This window comes from Lissotriton vulgaris, chromosome 4_1 (genome assembly GCF_964263255.1).
Source record: "Lissotriton vulgaris chromosome 4_1, aLisVul1.2, whole genome shotgun sequence".
NCBI classification, from domain to species: Eukaryota; Metazoa; Chordata; class Amphibia; order Caudata; family Salamandridae; genus Lissotriton; species Lissotriton vulgaris.
The window spans coordinates 1,248,792,195-1,248,818,929 of NC_141691.1; the positions used below are offsets into that span (position 1 = coordinate 1,248,792,195).

General features: G+C 43.3%; 1 protein-coding gene across 1 annotated transcript in view; it reads left to right on the forward strand.

Moving 5' to 3' along the window:
• Nucleotides 1-26,735, forward strand: part of RTTN (rotatin) — a 1,129,552-nt gene that overhangs the window by 363,108 nt on the left and 739,709 nt on the right. The gene's annotated exons all lie outside the window — the stretch shown is intronic.

A 26,735-nucleotide genomic window follows, 5' to 3' on the forward strand; every position in this document is an offset into this window, starting at 1 on the left:
CGTCCTGGCTGAAATGTAAATTACTCCTGTATTTCTGTAAATGGCTGATAATGCTTTTTTGGGAGTACTTGTGCCTTCTCAACGAGAAAAGCTTTGTGAATCAGCAGTCTGTGCTGCAAGGTGGCAGAGAGCAGGTTTTAAACTGGGAAATTCACAGGAAGGAGTAAGTCAAAACTACTCACAAAAAGTTTAGTATAGATTTATAAAATATTGCACTGTTTGAATGAAATTGCTATCTCCAGCAGGAACCTCTCAACTTCATTATTATCAGACCAGATTGTTGAATGATCAGAATCAAACATTTTTAATTGTTGGTAAAATCTTGCCTTGCATTGAATAAATATGTGGAAATATCAAAGTCATACATTTGGAATTGTTGAAAAAAATGCTCACCTGGCATCCAATAAGTATGCATGAAGTAAGCATATACATCAGCATTGGTCATGACAGATGATCAGCAAAACTAAAGTAAACAAAGTCAAAGAATTAGGGGGCTAGCGCGCACAACATTCAACATATATAGTGCCACAGTTACATACGACCACATCATAAGTGATGAAGGGAGACATTTCTGCTACAATCATTTACAGACATACCAGCCTCAATACTTCCCAACTGGAAGAGAAATATAAGCAGGAATATATTACATTGGTGGGTAATAACAGAGATCTGTAGAGTGGAGACGAGGGAAGGGAGGAAGACTTTTCTCACCCATGTGACAATTTGTGTGCATGCAGTTGCACCTGTAAACTGCTGCGTATATCCACCCTGCTGTGGACAAATGACTATGTCAGAGGATCCCACGGTATCTTGTCCCATCACTGCTCGTACGGTTATTGTGCGAATTGTGTGCTTGTGCAACCTCCCCCCACCCCCTGCCACCCTCTGTAAATCAATGAATAGTTGTGAATGTTCGCTATGGCCATGATATGCATATGTGTGTCTGGCGCTTGTTGTACGCAGCAGATTGCAGCTTTGAGAACCCAGATGGCGGCAGCAATCACAGAGGGCATAAGTCTGAGTTGGCTTGGAGTACCTGCAACAGCATATCCCATTGCAGTGTCCCCTGCTCAACTCCAGAGATCACCTTTTGAGTCGCCACCGCTGTGGATGCTGCCCTTGCCTACTTCAATAGGTTGCTCATCCCGCCTTTCAGTGGGTGGCGCCTCTCGGGCTGTCACATGGCTAGGTTAGGCCCAGGAAGAAACACTGCCATTTTTCATTTACACGTTTCTGAAGTTGCCTTCTTTTTTCAAACAATGACTTTTGACACACATTTGCTTGCATGACAGTGAAGAATTTCTTTCTCTGAAACAACATTGCTTACAATATCACTTCATAAATACAATACCACAGCACTTTGAACATTTAGTACAAGGCCTGAATACACATTGTGTAAATGTTGTTGTTTTCATGTGTTCATAACGTGACAGGACTATCATAAAGACAATAAACAATGGCAGCTTGGCTGAAGCCTGGACACAGAAGCACCAATTCTGTTATAAATGCGCACATTTTCCCATGCTCAAACCAGAGGAGTACTCTGCTTTCATTGCGAGGTCATTGTTATTGTCTGTACCACAGCAAAGCTGATAACGGTTTACCCTCTGCGAGAAGGGATGTCCAAGTTGTGACCGAGACATGGACCTATATAACTTGCCTTCAGGTAATGGATATTTAGTCCAGTAGTGGATTCTTGGCAGAAGACCCACCCTAGGCAACTAGGTTAGTGACGCATATTAGGAGTACACTATACACAGAACTTCTGTGCCAGCATATAAACACCGCTTTAGCATGATGGTGGAATTGTTCATTCTTTTCACTGTCCTTAATATTGCTAATCACTTTTGTCTGCTTCTGTCCTTTCATCATTGCAGCTCATATATTTTTTACAAGAATCACAATGGTTCAATAAATATTGAAAACGCCACTTTGTGTATTTCTTGTATCTCATTCTAAATGAAGACGAGTGACTGAGCGAAAAGCTTCTAGATCAAGTACCATGATTCCTTGGAGGGCCAGAGTTGTCATGTTCTGAGGTTGCCTAAACTATTCTTTATTTTGCCAGGTTTAGGGGTACTTATGGGGGCATTGTAAGCTAGCAGGACTATAGGCCAACATATCCTGAAGGGGTACACGGTATCAGTCTGCACCATCCCAACATTTATGTTGCCCAACAAATAAAGTGTTCCTACTGAAAAGTTGAAACCATATGACAGGGCCTTTCAGGCCTTTTTGCTAGAACCAGAGCCAAGACTATGAATCTTGAGTGACACTTTTATGCTTTATGTCTGGGCATTTGTCAGTAGTTCCCGATCAACCAATTTACTTATGATCTTGAGCACCTCTGCCCAGTAAAAACATATAAATGGGTATTGCCATTCCTTGTGGTAGAAGCCAGCCTGCGGTGAGTAACAAGGAGGGGGCAGAAAGAGTCCGCACACTTGTATATGTGGGCAATGTTTGCCGTTGTAAGGTATGTTTGGTGCAAGTAATTAAATTGAGTGCATTTCAGTCAGGTGTTTATAGACACCCTTGGGTGAACTCCGATATTTTGGACGTGTGATATGGGGAATTCCAAGTCTTGTTGCGCCCATGTGTGCTGCAGTGCCTCGATAATCGTATTGTACCGAAAGAACTGTCCAGGCCCCTATCGAAAGTCATCTCACAGTTCTTGCCATGTCAGGAGTGTGCTTTGTATGTATAAGGGTAAACCGTTTCCTCGCAGGCAATTACAATGTGGTTGTTACAACAACTGTCTTGTAACAACGCATAACATTACGCCGCAAGTTGTAACAACTACTTGTGGAGGGGGCAGAAGGTGTTGGATTTAAAATCCAACACCTTCCCTACTGTTGCATATACAGGAGTTGGAATATAAAATTATACTATTCCAACATCCAGCACCCCCCCCCCCACACTTTTTCCTCGCAGGCAATTATAATGTGGTTGTTACAACAACTGTGTTGTAACAACGCATTACATTATGCCGCAAGTTGGAACAACTACTTGTGGAGGGGGCAGAAGGTGTTGGATTTAAAATCCAACACCTTCCCTACTGTTGCATATACAGGAGTTGGAATAGAAAATTATACTATTCCAACATCCAGCACCCTCCCATACCCCCCGCCCCCCCAGAGCAAGTCGTTGTTACGACTTGCAGGGTAATGATTTGCGTTGTTACGACTAAATTGTAATTGCATGCGGGGAATAGCATGAGGAGTAAACTGGCATATTCATGTATAAGTAGTGTGGTAACTTATGTCGCTTTCCATGTTCTAGCGTTATGTATGGCGAGAAGGGAACGGAAAGGCACACATTGGGTGCTCCAGAGCATATGGATATTTACCCCGTTGAGGGCTACATGCCTAGACCAACGGTATTTTGCTGTACCCACCAGTTTTTGTGCATGGAGCCTTGGTTGCCAGCAGCATCAGCCAGTGCAGAGGCTAGGGGATTGTGGTGTCACCGAAGACCTCTCCTCTCTCCTGGTCTGAGGCCAGCCAGCAAGATATTCACTGCAATTGTACTGCAGCATAATAAAGCTCATAATTGGGGGCAGCTAGGCCTCCCTCTGCGATGGGGCACTGCAATTTACGGAGTCCCACCCTCTTTCTATCAGTTTCCCAGACTAATGTGATAAGAAGGCTGTGAAAATCAGCAAATACCTGTATGGTAATTTGATGGGGGTGCCGAAAAGAGAAACAGCAGTCCAGGGAGGATCAGCATTTTGGAAATGGCAATCCCCCCCATTGGGGATAGCAGAAGAGCCATCCAAAATGTCAGTGACTGACACGTGGCTGTGAGGAGCTTACCCAGATTCCCTGTCTGCATCGGTGTGGTAAACATTCATGCCCAAGTATTAAGGCGTATGCGGTTTGAATTCCATCACCGTGGGTGTAAGGTGTCAATGCTCCCCTTTCCGTGAGAGGCCAGAGTGTGTATAGTCAGGACTTTATCCAGTTGATTGATAGCCAGGACATAACCCTAAAGCTATTAAGAATATTCATCACCTCCAGGAGCGCTGTGGCGCAATCTCAGGGGGTATATCTTTATGTTATCTGTATAGAGCGAAACAATCTGCCAATGGTCTCCCATTCGTATGCCCCAGTCCAGAGCCTCCATATGCAGGTGACAGGCAAGGGGTTTCATGGCTAAAGCAAAAATTAGATCAGATATGGGACAGCCCTGCCTCGTGCCCCTGGGATTGGGTATGGCTTCTGATATAATTTGGCCCGTACGAACCCGTACCACTGGGTTCGCATATAGCAATCAGATCCATTGGTAGTATCTCTGACCTACTCCCATTATCACCATCATTAGGTGCAGCCACCTCAGCATATCAAATACCTTCCATGTATCTAGAGAGATGTGGTACTGTGTAGAGTCCTGGATATTTGGATGTAAGGTTAAACAGGCACCTGAGGTTACGAAAAATGTTCCTACTGGGTATGAAACCATTTTGGTTGTGGTGTATCAGGGTACTAATCACTGGCAGGAACCGATTAGCCAGCACCTTGCCCAGTATCTTTTAATCTAAATTCTGCATGGCCAATAATTGATAGGACCGTACATCTAATTTATCCCTGCCGGGTTTAGGAATGATCACTATTTGCACCTTGCACATAGTGTTTGGTAGAGTCTCCAACGTTTCGGCAGTCTGGTAGACCTCCCAACATTTTAGCCACTAACAGGGATTTAAACGTTTTATAGTATTCAGTAGGGAAGCTATCCGTTCTCGGAGTTTTGTTTCCTGGCATTTGTTCAGATGCTAATATTAGTTCCTCTATACGTGTGGGTTCCGCCAGCATTGATCGCTGTGCTGTGTTGAGCCTAGATATGCGTATGGATCTCCATCATCTGCCGATGACCTGTCATCGGTGGAGTGTATAATACACAATAGTAATCCCTAAATGTTGAGTTTATTGCATCTTATGAGGTTACAGACGTGCCTCAGGGGGTCTTGATGGCCCCAATTGGCGACCTGCCTTGTTCAGTTTTGAGGAACCAGGCCAAGTCAGAGATGTCTAGAATTTTTGCCCTCTGAGTGTTGGTGTATTCTCAGCCTTTAATTTACGTGAGAGCTCAGTCTTTGCTCCATATTTAGTTTTTAGGCATATTCCCCTGGAGACCACTCATAAAAGGCTCCCACTCCATCAAGACATTGCTAGCTGTGATGCTGTTCATGTTGAAATATTTGCATATGACTTGTCTCAGTGTATCCCGGAACGACAACTCTGATAGTGTACAAGCTTCTAGTTTCCAATTGGGGATGGGCAATCTGGGCTTACCCCATCCCAATAACAATTTTAGGGGTTTTGGTCTGACCATGTGGCCCCAATAATTCTGCATCCAGTATTTTACCACTGATGTCAGGCTTATGAAAAAAATGATTCCAAGCTTGATGCATTGGTGAGTAGTAGAAAAACTCCCTACTTGGTGGGTTCCTGTACCTCCATGCAATACAGAGCCGCCAACCCGCCTCCCACCTTTGTAAGTGTGTTGTCACTCTGGGACCCTGGAGGCAGAGGGTACGATATATCTTTCTGTATTGAAGACTCAGTTAAAAACACTACACCATAGACATGGTGCTTCGGGCTATGAAGTGGGAAAGGTGTAAGTGAGTCAAGGAAAGCCAGTTTATTACTGTTAGGAGTGTATACCGTAGCTAGGGAAAACAGTTCCCCATCCAGCTGCCCCTCCACAATAACATACCGCCTATCCAGGTCAACTCCCGTCTTGTGCATCACTTAAGAGGTATTACGCGATACCCAGATTAAAACCCCACTGGCGTAAGGGGAGTAAGTAATGCCTACCACATACCACCTCCATTGCCTGCGCAACGTTAGTTAGTTCTGTGGTATCCATGTGTGTCTCTTATATGTAGGCTATATGTGGATGTTGACAGAGAAGGTAGGTGTAGATTTTATGCCTCTTGGAACAGGTGGCAAATGCCGAGCACATTCCAAGTGAAGAGATCATACATCTGCTGTTTTAATGCATGTCGAACTGCAATGTATCAACAGTTTTGTCGCCATACAGTTAGGATGCAGATCTATTAGGATGGCCCACGGCAGGTGAGAAGTGGTGGCAGTGTCAGCTAGTGAGTATGGGTAAGGCCAAGTATGAAGGCCACAGATGTCGTGCTACCTTGTGTATGATCGATCATGCTAAAGTGATGCATGCAGTCAGAAGAACATTAAGTATAATGGGGTGACCCTGTAACCCTCAGAACCTGGACAGGTAATTAAACAATAATGGTTCTGTCGGAAGGAAATACCATTCACCACGGTATTCCAATCTGTAAATTCAATAATCTGTCCCTGCTGGGGTACATACGTGGTAGCACAAATCAATGAACACTGACCCAAATGGTAGAGATGGTAAATCTTTAGTATTCAACGTTCTCACTATCTTGACTTATATCAAGCATTAGTTATGCTGTCCAAACGACAAGTAAACATATACAGTGCAATACAACGATGTTTGTGAAGAACTAGTGCAGATTAAAAAACATACATACATGAATACATGAAGATTAAATTCCTCAAGATTGCCAACTGTGAACACAATAGTCATAAGGCAAAATGATTTCTTTTGTTCCTATCAGACGGAGAAGAATCCAAAGGAGACGGTTGCCCAGTTTTCAGAGCTCGAGCAATAGCCGAGACGTCCTGTTACCAGTAAATATCCACCTTGTGCCTTTGAAGAAATTCGTAAGGACCAGCGAACCTACGGCATTCAGTGTCTCTAGTTGACAGACACCTGAAGATACTCTTACCAAGAAATAATTACAAGGCTGTCCACCCTTGTCCCAGTCCTGATGAAGACCCGCCCCTGATCCACGTAGTCGGCGCATCACTACTAGGGTAGAAACGTCGACGCACCATCCTAGAGATCTAACTGTACAAAGCCTGATAGGAACAAAAGAAACCATTTTGCCTAATGACTATTGTGTTCACAGTTGACAATCTTGAGTAATTTAATCTTCATGTATTCAGGTTATGTATGTTTTATAATCGGCACTAGTTCTTCACAAACCACGTTGTATTGCACTGTATATGTTTACTTGTCGTTTGGACAGCATAACTAATGCTTGATATAAGTCAAAATATCGAGAAAGTTGAATACTAAAGATTTACCTTCTCTACCATTTGGGTCAGTGTTCATTGATTTGTGCTACCACGTATGTACCCCAGCAGGGACATATTATTGAATTTACAGATTGGAATACCGTGGTGAATGGTATTTCCTTCCGACAGAACCATTATTGTTTATGCAGTCAGAAGAAGGCAAAAGAAAACGGAAAGGTATGTGTAATACAGAATCACAAATATGAAAAGATAATACCCAACTCCCCTACCCCAAGTTGTATAGCAAACAGCTAGCAGCCAGTTAAACTGAATAAGAAAAGATGCAAGCCTTTGTCCTTAGAGTATAAGATACTGGCCAAGTTGCGGACTAATTGGCTTCTGCCAGTGAATAACACCCTGATACACCAGGATCAATATGGTTTCATACCCAGTAGGAACATTTTTGTTAACCATCTCCTGCCTTCTCTTCGGTGGTTGGCAGGGTGTGCAATGCATGGCGGAAAGGCAGGCACACTCTGCTTCTGATGAACCCCACCATTGGTCCACTCCTGCACAGGGGATGAGGGTCTCCCTCTAGCTCCCACCAATGTGAGGTGTGCTGTTACCTTCCCGGGTGTGCGCCTTACCCACTTATGAGACAGCCTTTTAGGGTGCTTCATAATGGTGTCTGCCGACTCGGGGTACAAGGTTGGGTGACCCTCCACATCAGTGTCTGGTTCTTCGATGTCCGTCTGCGCCGGACTGCTCCAGTCTGATCCCCCCACTTTTAGCTGTGATCGGCTCAGTTTTAACACCTATGCCACCGCTTGTGCCTTTTCGGACACCTCCTTGCTTCATTGTGGGTCCACCTCGGGCCCCATGTATCTCTTGCGTCTAACCCATCCCTCAGTTTCTTCGCGTTCCTCGGGTGGTAGCTCTACGTCTTACGATTGCAGCCATAACTAAGCCTCTACTAGGGTGATGAAGACATGAGTTACACTGTCCGCTATCACTCTGCTAGGCGGGATACAGGAGTGCAAACATAAAACAATTTGTTACTGCTGTTTCTTGACTCCGGCATAGGCATGTCACGATTGCTGCACTTCCAGTGTGCAATTAGGAATATGGTTACTGGAGTGCCATTAAAGTTCCAGGGGCCTCTAGTGCGAGTAAGCTGCGGGTTGAGATCCTGGCCTCTGTAATTGAGGAGACGCACCACCACCGGCCAAGGAGGAGAGTGCAGCGGCAGCAGACACCCCAGCACCCGGTGGGCCGGTTCTATGGAGTAGGAACATGGGGCTTTGCCTGCCAGCATCGCAGTGTAGTTGCCTCTTCAGCATGCTGATGTCATTTCATTTTCACCAAGTCAGGTGCTCAAAGCCACAATGAAGACGGACCACTGCTGTGAGTTTCTAGGGCCCTTTGTAAGGGAAGTCTTCATCCCAATATCTGGACGCAGACCGTAGAGGATCGGTACAGAATCTCTGGCTAGATAGTCTCTACCAGATAAAGCATTACCGAAGGTAATTAATTTTTTAATCTTATAAAAAAAATTGCCACAGATTCCTTATCTTAGAACAGGTACCCAAGCAATGCCTACCTGGAGACGGGTCTAGGAACCCAACTTATGCCAGAAAGTCCTGCAGGACCGAATTACTGGCACGGCCACCTGCCTTTCCTGAGTTTCCGACTCCAGGAAAGGACCCGGCAGCTTTCTCGAATGTAATGTACTAAATGTTTGCAAAAGCAACAACACGTACTGACGCTCCTTCGGGCCTTTCTTCACCAGAGAGCCTTGTTGTCCTGTTCTGGAGCACTGTCTGGAGACTCTTTCCCTACAGCAACCTCTCATAGGGACTCTAAAGGCCTTGACGCTTGGAGGAAGAAGTCTTATTCCACAGGTAGTTTGACTCAAATCGTTAAAGCCAACTGCTTGCTTGCCAGAAATAACCATGTCCTGTGGGATATGCCCCAAATTATCTTACATCATGTCCCTTAAGACATGAGGGTACATTCTAAAGAGGTCATCTATGCTGGTCAAAATGCATCTTGTCATATTATAAAATGAGGACTTGATACAGTAGATTCAAAGCTATACCATGGGTACCTAGGTTACAATACGTCTCCATGCTTGATTCCGAATGCCTAACTTTTCGGATGATGTCCAAACAAATCTGATAGGCCTCTCTTTTGATGGAGCTTGACTATTTGGGAACAAAGCTGACTCCGCATTAGAACAGTCTGCCTCCTTCAAAGGACTACCACCAGTTTTGCCCTTTTCAAAGCCACTCAAGGGGGTCACCTCTTCAACAGTGACAATACCAACCCCACCCTCTTCAAAAGCCTAACCTTCTTTTCAGACAGTACATTGGGAGAAATTGAAGGAAGAGTGTGAATCTACTTTGGAAACCTCCTTACCTCCTCTCCCACACCACCACGAAACCAGGTCTGGTTATCTTCCTCAGTCTCACATGGAGCCTGCGGGAGGGTGGGGTTCTCATTTTCTTCGGCCGCATGGACATTACTTTGGACCAGTGGGTCCTTCGAATCATGGAAAAGGGCAACATGCTCCCATTCCTTTCTCGACTCCTCACATCCAACCCCCTTTTTCCTCCCACCCCTAGGCCTTTTGGCCATTCTTCAGGAGGAAATGGCAGCTCTTATCAAAGGATAGGTGGAGTTAGTGCCGTAGAAGGAAAGGGCAAGGGATGTTACGCAACTCTGCACCACATCCTGGACCATAAGGACCTGAACTTCTTCCTCAAAATAAAAAAGTTCAAGGTGCTGACCCTGGAAGTTTTTTTGTAGTTTGAGCTTGGAGACTGGGTGGTGTCACTGGACCTGAAGGTGTGTAATTACACATCTCTATCCTGCAGTTGAAATGGAAATTCTTGTGATTTGTGGTGGGTCCTATACACTACCAGTTTGCAGTACTACCTACACAGCTTAATCTACAAGAAACAAAAACACCAAAAGGAAAATGGTACGTACTTTTAAAATTTTTGTAGCTCTTTTCCATTAATTCATTTGTGCTTCTCTTCATTGAATTGATAAGAATTTCATTCCACATATGTTGTGACAGAGACCTGTTGCATGTGAAAAATAATTGGATTTAAAAAAAATCATGATAGAAAATCATTTTATATAGGTCTTCAGCCAATGCCTGAAATAAACTCTGCACTAGAAGACTACATTATCCAGTATTGGATCTTTCATAGATTCACATGCTTGAATCATTCCCCGTTGTCAAAGTGGGAGTCCCATGGTACCATAGTAAAGCAGTATGCAATAGTATCGGAGGCTATAATGCCAGTGCACAGACACTTCAATAGCCTATCTATTTCCTTTTTTTTTTAAAGGCGAAAATTTAACTATAACCAATCAGGTGACCACACCCTCTTAGAAAACTCCCAACAGAGGCTGAATCCCTCAGACTTTTTACCACACATCGTGTGAAGGGAGTCTCCCTGAGCTCTTCTCACTTATCTTCCAACTGGTATTGTAAACCTTCATTTGGTTATTTCTACAATGCCTAAAGCACCTAAAAAAGGTCTCTTGAGACTTTGTGGCTGCTGCAACACGGAACATCTTTATACACATGATCCCCACAAGGATTACATTTATTTTCCTCTCCATCATAAGGAAGGAGGCTACTTTATGGCATCAGAAAGCAAAAAATAATTACTTTTTCTGAAAACAGTGAGTATGAAGGGAGAGTTCAAAGGAGCAAATAGGCGCCACACCCTCCCAGGAAGTCCTTAACAAAAAGGCTCATCTTGAGTCACAAAGGGACAGTTCACCAAGGAGAAGCACATACATCTCTCATCAGAAAATTATGTATTTGAGCCTCAACTCCTGTACTGAAACCTGGAGCTCTCTCTTTTAAAAATCGTTCACACAGCCACTGATGGCAAGTTTTTAAATTTAAGGACTTCTCAGCCTCGACAACGCCAATAATGACAACAGTGACTACGTCAGCATTCAAGTCTTCCTACAGTCTATGGCGTCCATCCAATCAACAAGAGTGTCTTCGACGGTGGGGAAAATTATTAAGCCGTCGGCGACAATTGAGGAACCCTCGACGTCCTCTTTGACGACTGTCAACAGCGGTGTTCTACATCGTTCAAAAATAATGAATAATAAAGAACCTAGAACGACGGCCCCATCGCATAGTCCAAGCACAACAACGTTGATCATTACACTCTATACTACCGTCGTCGGAAGCGGGGGTTGAGAACAACTTTTTCGGCAGCGATGTCCGGTCTCCTAGACAGTGGCCAGCGATGTTGTCTACAGCCGCCTAGTGACTGTCATCAACGCCGGCCGGTTCGCGGTAGTCGTTGGTCATTGACAACATGCTCTAAGAAGCTGGAAATGGAGTCTAATGCTTAACTAAAAAGAGCTGTAAATGTGCCACCATATAAATTACAGAAGGCTACACTATAAAGCACACCTACGATGCTGATGCACCTTATAGGGAAAGTTCAGAGTCCCTCTTTTTTGAGCACACAGTCAGAGCCTCCAAGGTAATAAATTAGGACTTGGCATAGGAGACTCCAAGATAACAACAGGGATTCTCCCAGGGTGAAGCTATCCACATCCTATTTGAGGTACTAACCCATTGGAGGTATGTTAATGTCTACAATCCTGATATTTCGAAAAAAATGTATTAAAGGGACCTTTGTAATATCGTCTTTAGTGAGAGAACTCCCTATCACTTACATTTTAATTTTGTGAAATTGCTTCACAGGCAAGATACCCTATGGAAAGCTACTAGGTGTAGAGATATTTCAAGCCTACATCAGTACTTTGATAAGGGTTTACCTCATACAAACTAATATTTAAAGAGCAAACCATGCTCTAATTTTTTCCTTACAGGCATTATACGCGTGCAAACTCTAAAACGTATGCTCCTCAACTATCAAACTGTTTCCAGGGGCAGGGATCCCAATCACTGAAAGCTTTTTGGGTTTACAATACGGGATATAGCCTAACAATTAGAGCTGCTGACGTTTAACCTGGGGTTCTTGGATTGAGTCCCAACGTAGGCAAAACATCAAGTTATTCTGGGCATTTCAATTTCCAACCTGTACCTTAAACGAGCATTTCAATTTCCAACCTGTACCTTAAACTAATCTTCCCTCGAACTATGTAATTTAGTGCTCGTGCAATGTGCTTCCAGGCACTTCAGCGGAGTTTGTGCTATAAGCTAGTTACCCGTTAACCCAACTAGTTCCACTAGCCTCCAAGAGTATATGCATCAACTTTTTAACAGAATCATTGATGCAATGGTCAACACTTTCCAACTGACAATATCCGTCAAACTGACACATTGTTTCCTGGATAACGTCTAGGAGCAAAACTAGAATGTCAAGGGATACTATTCCCATAGTAGATTATGTTTGGCGAGAAGACATTAAAGTATGGTGGATCTTAGCCACAACTGTAGCTGCATTGCTGCTGATATTTACAAATTTACTGTGTTTTTTCTCTAGAGAGTTACCTTGAGTATATGTGTAATTGCCCAACCTGTTCAGAGAAACCCTATAATTCCCCTACACCAGTTTGTAGTGGTTGTCGCCTAGATAATGTATTCAACAAAGGCACTCCACTATCAGGGTTATCACCTTCTGTTTTTTACTATTTCTCTTTCCAATTTTGGTCGGACTGACCAACTATTGTCGTCTGACATGACTGCACTAGTAGTTTTTCTGTCCCAAGGTAGCCAAACAAAATCTTGTGCAATACTTACCAAACCTTACATGGTTTGCACTGTAACAAAAACTGCCAAATTCCTCGCGACCTTTCACATAAAGGGTCGCCCTTTTTCATGGACACAATCATGAAACAAACCCCTTTTATTTCCAACAACAATATCCTCAACAGCCTGAGGAAACAGATGGGACCAGTGGAAACGTGCTAGTCTCATTTCCCAAAGGATTGATGAAACAAAAACTTCCTCTACTGAAGGTTTCCCACCATCGTAAAGAAGCTCCAAAGTAGGGTCCTCAGTCATATATCGCCTATCCCCTATCCAACTGTGGATGTAAACGTTTCCCGCTAGCTTCAACGCTGGAACAGATAACTTAATTCAAGTGGGCAGTCTATTAATCACAAAGACCATTCCATGGAGTTTCACTAAGGGCCTATGCATCTAAGGGATATTCCCTCTTTTCTTATTACTCTAGCTGTTCTGAAAAATATTAAAAAAGGAGTGGCAATCCATCTTAGGCCTCGCGGATCGTTCCTGTCTGTCACATCCTTTGTCTTTTAACCCCTTCGAGGCTAATGACGAGCTGGGCTCGTCATGGCGCTTACCTGCCGTGCGCGGATGACAAGGCCAGCTCGTCATAAAATAATGTAAAACAATAAAACCCAGCGCAGGACGGGAAAACGCCTAGCAGCCATGGGGTTAAACACCACAGGCTGCACGCCATAGCTGGATTTACAGACCGCCCATGCCCAAATCACCTAACACTGCAACTATCTCCAATTTACTGTATCAGTGCCTGTAACCAACTCTGAATCTTCCCATTCTGCATCTCATCACCTACACACATTCTTCAGTTGCATGATATCAGCTCCACCTACCCTCTTACGTAATTGGTACCACTAGCTTTTTTAACAATGGATGGCAGGCTGATAAAGCTCCAACACAATTCATACCTTCTGAGGTCACAAACCGTATCCTGCTTTATTTGACAAGCAGGATCTTCCTTTCAATGTTCAGCTGTCAGTCACAGTTCCATCCTGGGTAACATCCATAACATTGCTTTTCTATCTCTCTCAGGACTGCCAGTATCAATGGAAAATTTTGCAGGTTATTTTTCACAGAGACAAGTCCATTTTAGTACACCTGTACAGCTCGTTGCTTGGATTTATATATTTTGGAATCAATCCACTCCTCCTTCCTCATCCCAGAATAATACTGTAATAAAGGAAGTTAAGCTACCTATATATACACAAATGAACAGATAATTTAAGGACGTCTTAAACATCACCCTTAAAAGGATATAAATGCCAGACTGGTGGTCTCAAATCTCTTGCTTCTCAGAACACTTCATGTCCTTCCCCGGTTCCCCAACTTTGATACAAAGGTTCTCTTCCAGAGGATACTCATCAATAGTCATAAGCACTGAATAGTCCCGCCCACGTGCGGGATCCCGGAGCAATAGCCAATAATATGCATATATCTACATATATACATATGCTGCATATGTATACATATATACATATGCAGCCTGAAAAACACCATACTAGGCTCCAAATCTGCCATCATGGCATGGAAATCTTTTACATTTGACAAAATAAAGACATATAAGTCACCATATATGATATATGTAAAGAAGAAAACTGCCCTGAGTTTCTTTGAAACACACAACCTTTATTTTCAATGGTAAAAAAGGCAGGATCATAGAGGCAGATTTAGCCTAAATAGGCTGCATAGAAAACAATTGGAAAATTGGCGCCGTGCCTTTGAGACCTCCAGGAACCCCCAGGCTCCTATCATGCACCACAGGTGACAGTTAGGTCAGTTCTTTTTTCCGGCTCCTTCTGTGAGGATCCTCGAGCATTGAGCTCGCCAGTTGGTTATATTTTATCACTTTCTTCTGGTAAAAAGATAATATTTTTGTTTTCACTCGACGTCTTTAGTCCTTAGCGGACTAATTCAACAATTTTTTCTGACTTTTGGCAATTTTTTTCTGTCAAAATGCCGCCCTTATTTATCCGTCCTGTGGAAAAAGATGGCTAAGTCAGACACTCATTCGGTCCGTATTGCTTGTCAACCTTCATCCCACAAGCCAGACCATTGTTACCACTGCAGCAAGTTTATCAAGGGAACCCTTCGAGAGAGGGAGAAGATTAAGCTGCATTCCTTACGAGAGAAAAGGAAACAGCGAGTGGGCCAGAAGAACATCACTCAAGAAAGTCCTCCTCTCAACCAAGAGAGTGCAAAGAAAAAGGTGAAAAAGGGAGGCATCGGTCTCCTACCCAGTCGAGGGACAGGTCTTCATCCAAGGTACCTTTGTGCTTAGTCAGCGTCGAAATCGCCGTCGAGACGTCCGTCAACGTCGAAACATCCTTTGTCGTCGAGACATCCTTCGCCGTTGAGACAAGGTGAGAAGAGCCATAGGATGAGGTCGTCATCCACGCGTAGGCGGTCCAAGTCTGGCTCGCCTACGACGTCAAGCGGTCGGGACTCGACGTCGACTCATCAACGTTGAAGCTCGCCGCCAAGAGGCTTTGGACCGAAGTCGAGATCGCCGTCGACGGAGAGAGGTCCAATGACATCGACATTGAGCCGAACACCAAGGGCTTCGACGCCAAAGAGACCCAGACATTCGACGTCGAGACACATGCCATTGACGTCGTCGCCGAAGAGTTCGACGTCGAAGAGATCACCGTCGAGGAGATAGACGTCGAGATCTAAGAAAAGGCCTTCTGGGTCTAAGAGGTCAAGATCTAGGTCGACGTCAAGGAGGTCGACGACAAGGAGATCTCAATCAGCTTCTCCCCCAGCCAAGAGACCTAGGTCGACGACGAAGGACCGTTCGACACGGGACGCTCACATGGTGACATCTGGGAGGGCTTCTTCCTCCCCAGGGCTTCAGATAGTGCAAGTATCTCCAGAGACCTCACCAATACCATATCCAGCCCGGCCAACCAATATCTCGCCAAGGTGGCTAGGAGATATTAGAGAGTGGAAGATCTGCAGGGTTAATCTACCACGGCCTTCTTCAAGATCCAGGTCGCCTTTGATCCAGTCAGTGCATTCTTCGGAGAGGCACGAACATACCACGCCGAGAAGGTCCCCATCGGTAAGAAGGCGATCATCACGGTTTCCTAGGAGTCGGGCATCGCGTCACCGATTTCATAGACGAAGCTGTAGGTCCTCTTCATGGTCGTCGGATTCCAAGACGGACTTGTCTCCGACTCTTTCTTCCTCCCCTCCAAGCAGAATATCGCCCATCGATGATATTATCACCTTTAATATGGTTCTCTGCAGTGGGGCTGCAAAACTCCACACTGAAATGCCGGTCTCTACCACCAAAACATTGGTGATCTTTGAAACCCTGCACCAAAAGTCTTCTTCAAAACATTTGCTTCCTCTAGTGCCTGGATTGCTGGAGCCTGCTCTACAGAAATTTCTCACTCCAACATCGGTAGAGGCTGCACCATCTAAGATCACCAAGAAATATAAGGCTCCTGACAATGATCCCTTCTTTCTGAGGGCTGACCCTCCACCAGACTCTGTGATTGTTTCGGCGGCACAAAAGAATCAAACTGGGGCAGCATCATCATCTGTGCCTCCAGATAAAGACAGTCAGGACATGGATTCTGTGGGTAAGAAAATGTGCACTACCTCAGCTTCCTACATGAAAGTTGCTAGCGCCTCGGCCCTGCTGGGTCGATATGATCGCTCATTATGGGAGTCCGTTTCACGGAGAAGCTCCTAAAAGAGGACAAACAAGACTTCCTTGAAATACTGCATGAAGGTGGCTTAGTAGCCAATAAAGTGATCAGTGCAGCGACTGATGCCTCAGATCTAGCTGCCCATGGCTATTCTCATGGGATTTGTGCCCGACGCTCTTCCTGGCTGAGATTGACGGGGCTGAAACCTGAAGCACAACATTGTATTCTTAATCTCCCTTTCAATGGATCATCACTCTTCGGATCTCATGCCGATGATGAAATGTCTCGAATGAAGACCGAGCTTGATACAGTTAAAGCTGTGGGACTCGAGAAGAGGAAGGACTTCAGGTGACGATATCGCCCTTACGACCGACGCAAAACCAACGGAGGGTTCAAACCCCTCAAAGGTCCGCTCAACAAAATCAAGGAAGATTACAATTCTCCCAGAGTCGTCCTGGTAGAGGAAGAGGTGGTAATTCTAGACAGTCCACACCTGGTGCCAAGCAACAGCAACAAAAGCAGTGAGTGCGCGCTTCCCCTATCTCAGTTACCCACTCCAGTGGAGTAAGGTGTACGTTTTTACGTGGAAGAATGGACAAAAATCACAATAGACAAGTGGGTGCTGAATATTGTAAAGAATGGGTATACCATCAAGTTTAAGTCCCCTCCACCTTCCATTCCTCCTCAAAAGACTGTCACCCATCATATAAATCTCTTGAGGGAAGAGGTGTCTGCTCTACTCCTAAAGAACGCCATCGAGGAGGTCCCATGGCATCAACGTCGGCAAGGGATCTACTCCTGCTACTTGTTGGTCCCAAAGAAAGGTCCAAACAAGGAGTTCAGGCCTTCCCTGGAAGAGAACTAGGATTACAGGTAAGTAACTTATCCTACATGTCTCTCTAGAAGACTGGGCAGACATCTTCGAGTCTTGCAATTTTCAGTAGACATGGTCTGCAATCCATAAATGTATACGCATTAGCAGCTTGAAGTTCAAACAAATGTTCCTTGCCCGGTAAGCTTTCTTCCAACATTAATGAACAAGATACTCAGTCACGTATACTTTCCCAGGCGTTATAGAGCTGTGAAGCTAGCAGACAAACCCATACATATTTCCGCACCTGAATAGGTGTTTGACGTGAGCAACTCTTTAACACACACACTCTCTGCAGTGCCAAGGACAGCTGCCAAAAGTGCAGACTGAGTCCATCAGATGTATACAGCTTTTTTCCCTTTGGTAAATCACCACAACATCTCTTTTGGCACTCGAAAACAATGAAAGCAGATAATCAATGATTTATACATAAGTTTGGTTTTTGCCCTTCTCGTTCATACAGAAGTTCCCACCAAGAAAGAATATGAAACACTTAGGGTGTGTCCAGCAGCAAAAGATTTCAGGCCTACTTCTGTTATCACACTGCAATCCGAGGGAGATCCCAGCTATGCAGTGGCGTAGCAAGTGGAGGGCGGGGCATCCGCCCCAGGCGGCACAAGTTTTGGGGGAGGCAGCATCCCCCCACACTATTACATGCGTTTGCCACGGGGCAGGAAGTGCAGCAGGAAACGCTAGCCCCCCGCTTTTCCATGCCACCACCGCGGACTGGCAAAGGCAGGACCCACCCCGGGTGGCAAAGTGTCCAGCTATGCCACTGCAGCTGTGCCAATCCTATTAACCATGAACCAATGCTAGGTCCTACACCCTGACCCGTCTTCATTTCTTCTCTACATCTTATATCTTCTGAAGTTTAACAGTCCAGGATCATACACATTCCTTGGAACGCCATATGTAGCCTATACAAGGAAAGAGCGGAAATAACAAACAATGAGTCCAATTTAAATAGAACCAATTCTCCTTAGGCCATCAACAATGTGCCATACATCCATTGCAAGCATCATCCTAGTGGACTCTGCTTTCTCTTCCTTCTCTTACTAGCTCAGTATCAGTGCATTTGTGTGTCAGCGTTCATCTCACAACGATTTCTCGCGACAGATATTCTCAATCTTTCTCTCTTTCTGTTCCACTACAATTATCTGGCACTCCTGCTGGAGTTCTTTGACCTTTACCACATCTCTCCAGTAAAAGTCATTTTCTATGGTCCCTCGCTTCATCTCACACAGTCTTGAAATGTAGGCGTTCACAGCCCAATTGGTTTTCTTCATTTCTCCGAGCAATACGTATTTCTCGGAACACATTTTAACTCATTCCAAGAGTTTCATCATGATATAATCTTGGTAAACTATCATATTCATATTTCTTTTTTCAAATTCCATCTTCACCAGCTGAAACTTTGCTCCATACCCTAGACATCAAACAATGTCCTCATCCTCACTCACTTACTTCTGCTTATCTCGGAGTAAGCAAATATGGGGGACGGATCAACTACTGATGTCCTAAGGCCAGTGGTTAATTTGTATAAAAATAAAATGTGCCAGGGCTCAAGTTGTCAGGAGGCTGCTTGCACCAGCCCATTTCTCCTGTTAGGGCAGTCTAAAGCACAACTCCTGTGCCTAGAAAATCAATGTGTCCTTAACTAGCGCTCATGAAAAGTGCTCCACCACCTTTGGGTCGAGTTTGCGCTTTATGTGCCTGTGTTCATTATTAAGTGCCAGTGCTGAGCACCACTGGCTTAAATTAAGCACTGCCTATGGGTAATTTACACAAAGCACTGAGGTGACAAGCGCAATCATTGGCAAACGTTTTTCTGCAAGTATCAATTTTCGCCACTTCCAACGTGGCAAGCTTCGAACATTATAAGGATATTGCACAGTACACAAGGGCAGTCTATACCTGCGCTAACCCTGTTTGCAGATGGTTCTTGGGAAAGCACCTGCCTCCCTGCAACTTGGACGAGTTCTTACAGGTTCGTGCAAGCCTGCAGATTAGAATAATCACACTGCAGTAATGCAGCTATAGGACAGATGGGTTAAAACATCTTTTTCTATACGGTGAGCCTCTGTTTCTAATGTATTTATGAACGACGTTACTAGTAGTTCTATTCCGATTTATATGGCATTATCGTGTACAGCATACTACTTTCATCATGCTTGCAATATTCTATTTATACAATCATGGCTAAATAGTATTATATAATAGATAAGTAGGTGTGTATATTTGTGTAAAAAAATATATATATATGTGTGTATATATATATATATATATATTTATATATATACACACACAAATATTTATATATATATATATATATATATATATATATATATATATTTATATATATACTAGCTCACCCGTCGCGCGTTGTTGCGATCTCATAAGAAAGGAAATTTAAGGAAACTTGTTATAATAACATTTAATTTACATTGTGTCATTTTTATTGCAACTTATTCATTTTAATATGGAAAAAATTTTAAAGTGTCGTTTTAATTCTGTTTATTTATTCGAGTGCTTGTGGATACATGGTATTTTTTGTTTTTCCGTCTGGTGCGTACACGAATAAATCAGAAGGTTTTCAGACGCGTTAGCTGGCCACATACAGTTGTCCATGTGAGAAGCACGGATTCTCCAAATCTAGTCCACACACTTGCAGCGATTGTCCTTGTGCTTTGTTGATGGTCATTTCAAACGCGAGTCGCACCGGAAACTGTAAACGTTCAGTATTGGAAAGATTATGAGGGCCCTGGGGTGCCGGGGGGCCGATATTTAACACATTTTTCTTTTTTTTCTTCTTTTTTTGCCAGACACCTTCGCGGGAGTGTACTCCACAACTTTTAACAAATGGTTTGTTTTTTTAAAATTTGTTTTTTTTGTTTTTTGCCAGAAACCTTTGCGGGAGTGTACTCAACAAAATCCCAAAGTTTCATGCCGATCGGATGAATGGTGTAGTAATGCATGAAGGACAAACAAACATACTTTCTTTTTTATATATATATATATATAGATATACATTTATAATCTGTTTTACTAATGTTTATATATTATATATATATTATATATATATATAGATATATCACCAATGAATTTGCGCAACCTTTAGCAGCGTGAAAACTGGCCACACCAACATGTTTCAAAATCTTTATTTCCACGCAAGACAGCATTAATCAAGCAGGGCAGCATGACGCATTTCGAGGTTAGTCACCTCTTAATCATATGCACAGTTGTGGGGGTGGGATCATTAGATATTTCAAACGTAACTCCAACATTGAAGAAGGACTCATTTCCATTCATTTAAAAAAGCAGTCTTTTCCCGTGTTTTCCCAGTATTTTCTGTTGTTAAGGTGTACTCGTTTCGTTTTTTTATATATATCTACTGTTTAGTACAGATAGTCTCTTTCTTTGGTTCACCTTAACTTTTGGTTTAGTTCAAAATAACTCCATGTTCGGACTACAAGGTCCACAGTGCCTCTTGTTCAATTCAATTTAATCTCCAGTGTAGATTTTGGCAAATTATCCCAATGTCACTCTCTACCAAATGCTACAAACTTTTATTCGGTAAAGTACCTTTTCAAACTGCATCCGGTGTCCCAGGTGACATTGCAAGATTTCACGACCACCCCGGTCTTTTCACTCTTCCTTGCTTGCCATAGCAGAGTAAATTTCATCTGCATGTCGTGCTTTAAGAAAAGTTCTTTCAGCAAACTCTGGCTGTTTCATAATTTCACATCCATGGTGAGGCGGGCCACTCAACGCGGCCCTTCCATTCAGCCTTTTCCGTGTCCAATGCTTCAGCCGGCGGGTGCTCCTTACGTTTGTTTCTCACAAATATATCAAGGTTTTCTGACAAAGAAGCTCCACAGCCTTGCGAGTCGGGGCCGATGAAAGGTGTGTCAGGCACCTCAATTAATCACCAAAGAATTCGCGCAACCTTTAGCAGTGTGAAAACCGGCCACACCAACATGTTTCAAAATCTTTATTTCCAGGCAAGACAGCATTATTCAAGCAGGGCAGCATGACGCGTTTCGAGGTTAGTCACCTCTTAATCATATGCACAGTTGTGGGGGTGGGATCGTTAGATATTTCAAACGTAACTCCAACATTGAACAAGGACTCATATCCATTCATTTAAAGAGGCAGTCTTTTCCCGTGTTTTTCCAGTATTTTCTGTTGTTAAGGTGTAAGTACTCGTTTCGTTTTTTTATGTATATCTACTGTTTAGTAAAGATAGTCTCTTTCTTTGGTTCACCTTAACTTTTGGTTTAGTTCAAAATAACTCCATGTTCGGACTACAAGGTAGACAGTGCCTTATATATATATATTCACTTAAAAAACCATAGGTTTCAGGCCTTATATAGTTAGGAATTAGCATTAGCATTTAAAAAACCATTGAAATTGCTCCTATATAGTTAGTTGTACTAACTATATTTCGCGCACCCGCCATCCACTGCTGATGATGTCACATATTACATCATTCATGACATGGTCAGTGACATCACTGATGACATCTCAAATGACATCACTGATGACATCATCCAGTGACTGTGTGTTTCTGTAAAGTTTAAATATGTTTTACATATTGAAAAATGAGTGGATGTATAAGTGTCGATGAAGGATTTAGTAGGTGCGTGACTGACTGTGTGAGTGAGTGATTAAATGTGTCTTACTAAATGCATGGGTTAGTGACTAAACTGTCTGAATGTGTGCATCAGTATGTCTGTTGTTGTGTAAGCTGCTGCATGTGTTGATCAGTAGCTATATGAGTGGCTATATGGGTTATTGATTGGTTGCCCAAGTATTTGAATGGGAGACTGAGTGTGTGTGTGGGTGGCTGGGAGGTGTGTGACTCTGTGCATAGATGTGTGAGAAGTTGATTCACTAGGTGTATGAGTTCAAGAGTGCATGTGGAAACGGCTACATGGGCGGTTGACTGTCTGCATGGGTGTGTTGGTGAGTGAATGGATATCTCAGTGCTACATGTCCAAGGAAGTACATATGTAAAACACAGTGCATGTGAGAGTTGGCATATATAAATTACTATACATGAGACCCAGTGAATGTGCGAGTGGCTATATGGATCATTGTGTACTTGTATCAGTGATTGTATAAATGAGTAAGTATGTGTTGGTATATATTTGAATAAGTAAGGTGTTGTGTGTATAACTGTATAGTTGAGGAAATGGAAGTGTGATTGATCCTTTGCATGACTGACTAGGTGTGTGAGTAACTCCATGGATGAATGGCAGTGTGTGAGTGTCTGTATAGGTGTATGAGTGCATATGATAGTGTTGTAATGATGAGTGACTGTATGTATGAGTGATTCTATGGGTGAATGAGTGAATGTGTGTGTAGACCTAGGAATCGGTGAGTGCGTATGTAGTAACTGGTATTGGTGTGTCAATGGTTTCAAGAATGGTAGTCTGTATTTAACACTGGGTGTATCAAATGTTATATTAGAGTGTGAGGAGGTTCAATCGTATTATCACATGAATAATATCATCAGTGATGTGATCAGTGATGTCAAATGAGATGTCATCAGTGATGTCATCAGTGATGTCATTTGAGATGTCATCAGTGATGTCACTGACCATGTCATGAATGATGTAATATGTGACATCATCAGCAGTGGATTGCTGGTGCGTGAAATATAGTTAGTACAACTAACTATATAGGAGCAATTTCAATGGTTTTTTAAATGCTAATTCCTAACTAAATAAGGCCTGAAACCTATGGTTTTTTAAGTGAATTTGCAAGGTTTTTAAAATGCTAATTCCTAACTATATAAGGCCTGAAACCTATAGTTTATTAAGCGAATTTTCAAGGTTTTTTAAATGCTAATTCCTAACTATATAAGGCCTGAAACCTATGTTTTTTTAGGTGAATTTGCAAGGTTTTTTTAAATGCTTATTCCTAACTATATAAGGCTTGAAACCTATGTTTTTTTCAGTGAATTTGCAAGGTTTTTTAAATGCTAATTCCTAACTATGTAAGGCGTGAAACCTATATTTTTCTTCAATAAATTTCAAAGGTTTTGTAAATGCTAATTCTATTAGCGGATAACGTTTATATATGTTATTATCCTTCTGGGACACCTGAGCCGCCATCTTGTTTCTTAGGAGAAGTGAGGCACAAGAGAGCACAAAACAAGAGTGGAAAACGCGAAAAGGGGGCAGGGTTGAGACCCCCTGACCCCCTAGCCCTTCTCAGGGGGTCCCAGAAGGACCACCAAGTGCAAACATTATTATTATTTTTATTTTTATATCGCGGGGTAGGCGTACGGTGCGCATACCCCACTATTTATTTATTCTTTTGCCCTGGGGGTCCTTTTGGGATCCCCTGAGAAGGGCTAGAGGGTTGGGGGGGTCTCTACCCTGCCCCTTTTTCGTGTTTTCCACTCTTGTTTTGGGCTCTCTTGTGCCTCAGTTCTCCTGAAAAACAAGATGGTGGCCAACACTTCCTAGTTTGGACAGTTCGGAATGTTGACAGTCGACTGCCAGCCAATCAGAAACTCGCTCACGCTCGTAAGGATACTCGTACCGTACGCTTACGGTGCGCGTACAGTGAGCGCATATAGATATATAATTTGCTCAAATTCAATTTTCTCAACAACTACTGGAAGGATTTTCACCAAATATAGAAAAGGCAGTACTGCATACCTGTCCCTACCATATCGCCAAGTTTGGTGTAATTCCGTTCAGCCGTTCGGGCTGTAGCTGTGTCTAAAGGTCCCATAGAAAATGCCATTTGAAAAATTTCAAATTCAATTTTCTCAAGAACTACTGGAGGGATTTTCACCAAACATAGCAAAGGCACATCTGCATACCAGGCCCTACCATTTTGCCAAGTTTGGTGTAATTCCATTCAGCCGTTCGTTCGGGCTGTAGCCATGTCTAAAGGTCCCTATGGAAATTAACATGGGGAAAACACGTTTTGGGACCTCCCCTTTTTTCTCGGCCCCCGCTTGACGAATCCCCCCGAAACTTTCAGGGAAGGAGCGGAGCGGAGCGAAGCAATTTTAAGGAAAATTACACGCAGATTCCACAATCGGCGCCAAAGTTATTCCCAATAGAATGTTGGGGATTTCCTATGGTAACTAGGTCCTAACTATATATATATATAAAAATATATATATATATATATATATATATATATATATATATATATATATATATATATATATATATATATATATATATATCTATCCAAAAAAGACGTGCGCCAAACACAACGCTGTACGGGCCACACCAGCAATACTTGAAGATGTTCTTTTATTCAGAAATTCACAGGCATGACGCGTTTCGAGTTCAAAAGACTCTTCCTCATATGCTGCTTGCTGCCATCTCCGTGGGTTCGTTAGAGTTTAAATAACGTAACTTTTGAGACAGTGAAAAGGGACTGCAGTCCATTTCATCCAGTTAAAGGGACCGTTTTTCAAGGATTTTCTTCACACTATCATCAAGCGATGTAACAGAGGTGAGTACTTCTTTATACATAAGGTTAACAAGTAACCCCCAAGTGGTGCTCATCTCATAGTTCCCTCTGTTATCAGTTCTTAAAAACTTCCTATTAGTTCATCAGGGACTGCATTGCCCAGAATGCTCCATAACTGCTCTTCAATAGTGCGCTGGTTTTCACTGTCGATTTTGGTAAAACCCCAATTAGTCCGCTGTGTCCCGAGTGCAAATCATGCTTTTAAAGGAAAAGTTCTGTACCTCGGTCACGGTGCACCAGTTAAAATTTCGCTACCACTGGATTCTCGTGCAGCGTTTCAATGATTTTCCCAAGTCCTTGCCTCAAGTCTGCTGTGCTGAGGGGAAATCCTCTGCAAACCCTAGCTGCTCCAAATGTCCAATCACAAAGTTATGGTGGGCCCCACATGGAGGCCCTTCCATTTCAAACTCTATTCGTGTAATTTTGGCAGCCGGAGGGCACCCTTTTAAGGAAGCTTCGCGCTTCATGTTGCATCGCCCTGACAAGTTAAAGTGCCTCTTCCTCGCGGATCGGGGCCCGTCTTGAGATGTGTCAGACATCTCTGTAAATCCAAAAAAGACGTGCGCCAAACACAACGCTGTACGGGCCACACCAGCAATACTTGAAGATGTTCTTTTATTCAGAAATTCACAGGCATGACGCGTTTCATGTTCAAAAGACTCTTCCTCATATGCCACTTGCTGCCATCTCCGTGGGTTCGTTAGAGTTTAAATAACGTAACATTTGAGACAGTGAAAAGGGACGGCAGTCCATTTCATCCAGTTAAAGGGACAGTTTTTCAAGGATTTTCTTCACACTATCATCAAGCGATGTAACAGAGGTGAGTACTTCTTTATACATAAGGTTAACAAGTAACCCCCAAGTGATGCTCATCTCATAGTTCCCTCTATTATCAATTCTTAAAAACATCCTATTAGTTCATCAGGGACTGCCTTGCCCAGAATGCTCCATAACTGCCCTTCAATAGTGCGCTGGTTTTCACTGTCGATTTTGGTAAAACACCAATTGGTCCACTGTGTCCCGAGTGCAAATCATGCTTTTAAAGGAAAAGTTCCGTACCTCGGTCACGGTGCACCAGTTGAAATTTCACTACCACTGGATTTTCGTGCAGCGTTTCAATGATTTTCCCAAGTCCTCGCCTCAAGTCTGCTGTGCTGAGGGGAAATCCTCTGCAAACCCTAGCTGCTCCAAATGTCCATTCACAAAGTTCGGGCGGGCCCCACATGGAGGCCCTTCCATTTCAAACTCTTTTCGTGTAAATTTTGGCAGCCGGAGGGCACTCTTTTAAGGAAGCTTCGCGCTAAATGTTGCATAGCCCTGACAAGTTAAAGTGCTTCTTCCTCGCAGATCGGGGCCCGTCTTGAGATGTGTCAGACATCTCTGTAAATCCCAAAAAGATTATATATATATATATATATTTTTTTTTTCTCCCCAAAGATGCGGCACTCAGCGTTTATGAGTTTATAAACAGCAATTCCTTTATTTCTCCAGCTCGGACCAACGCGTTTCAGCCATCACAGGCTTTGTTCACGGTAAGTGAGCTTTTTTCTATGTCCACTATTTATCCCATTTCAAACAATTATGGTGCATTATGGGATTTGTGGTCAAGTTACATTTCATTGTTTTTGCAAATTGCAGGTAGCAACGTATTTTAGTAGTATTTACAGATTTAGAAACAAACGCTCTGCTTTACGCGCATAGAACATTTTTACAGCCTCATATTAAATGCATATGTAGACATTTTCTCAAGTATTGGGTATCGTACCCGCGCCTTCGGGTCCCCCGGTCCCGTGTCCAGATCCTGTTGGCCCGTCGACACCGCCAGCAGATCCAGCTTTGGCGCCACAGGGTCCTGCGCCGTTGGCTCCGGC